We start from the raw sequence: 1,104 nt of genomic DNA on the forward strand, positions 1-1,104 counted from the left end.
ACAGGTGGCCCTTGTTTAAGAATCATGGCAACGGAAGTTGCATATGCTGGCTGAGCATCTGTCCTTGAAAAACAGTTAAATTAGTTGTTTAAACCAGTGGTTCTCAAATGGGGGTACGTGTACTCCTGGGGGTACTTGAAGGTATGCCAAGGGTGAGATTCTTTTAAAATATTCTAAAAATAGCAACAATTTAAAAAAATCCTTTATAAATATATTTATTGAATAATACTTCAACAAAATATGAATGTAAGTTCATAAACTGTGAAAAGAAATGCAACAATGCTATATTCAGTGTTGACAGCAAGATTTTTTTGTGGACATGTTCCATAAATATTGATGTTAAAGATTTCTTTTTTTGAGAAGAGGTGTTAAGAATTAAGTTCATCAATCCAGATGGATCTCTACTACAATCCCCAAAGAGGGCACTTTAAGTTGATGATTACTTCTATGTGTAGAAATCTTTATTTATAATTGAATCACTTGTTTATTTTTCAAAAAGTTTTTAGTTATTTTTATTTTATTTTTTCCAAATAGTTCCAGAAAGACCACTACAAATGAGCAATATCTTGCACTGTTATACAATTTAATACATCAGAAACTGATGACATAGTGCTGTATTTTACTTCTTTACCTCTTTTTTTCAACCAAAAATGCTTTGCTCTGATTAGGGGGTACTTGAATTAAAAAAATGTTCACAGGAGGTACATCACAAAAAAAAAGGTTGAGAACCACTGGTTTAAACCATTGTTAAAAAAATAAAATAAAAAAATCCAAAATGAAGCGTTTACAATTTGCCAAAGAACACACTGACTGGAAACAGATTGAATGAAATGTTGTAATATTTTGTGGACTGATTAGAGTGAGATTGTTATTTTTGGGTCTAAGGGCCACAGACATTTTGTCAGATGTCCTGCAACCACTGAATTCAAGCCACAGCACACAGTGAAGACGGGGAAGCGTGGTGGTGCAAGCATCATGATATGGGGATGTTTCTCGTTTTATGGTATTGGTCCTGTTTATCGCATACCAGGGATCATGGATCTGTTTGCATACATGAGAGTACTGGAAGAAGTCATTTTGCTGTACACTGAAAAGAAAATGCCC

This window comes from Nerophis ophidion, linkage group LG04 (genome assembly GCF_033978795.1).
Source record: "Nerophis ophidion isolate RoL-2023_Sa linkage group LG04, RoL_Noph_v1.0, whole genome shotgun sequence".
NCBI classification, from domain to species: Eukaryota; Metazoa; Chordata; class Actinopteri; order Syngnathiformes; family Syngnathidae; genus Nerophis; species Nerophis ophidion.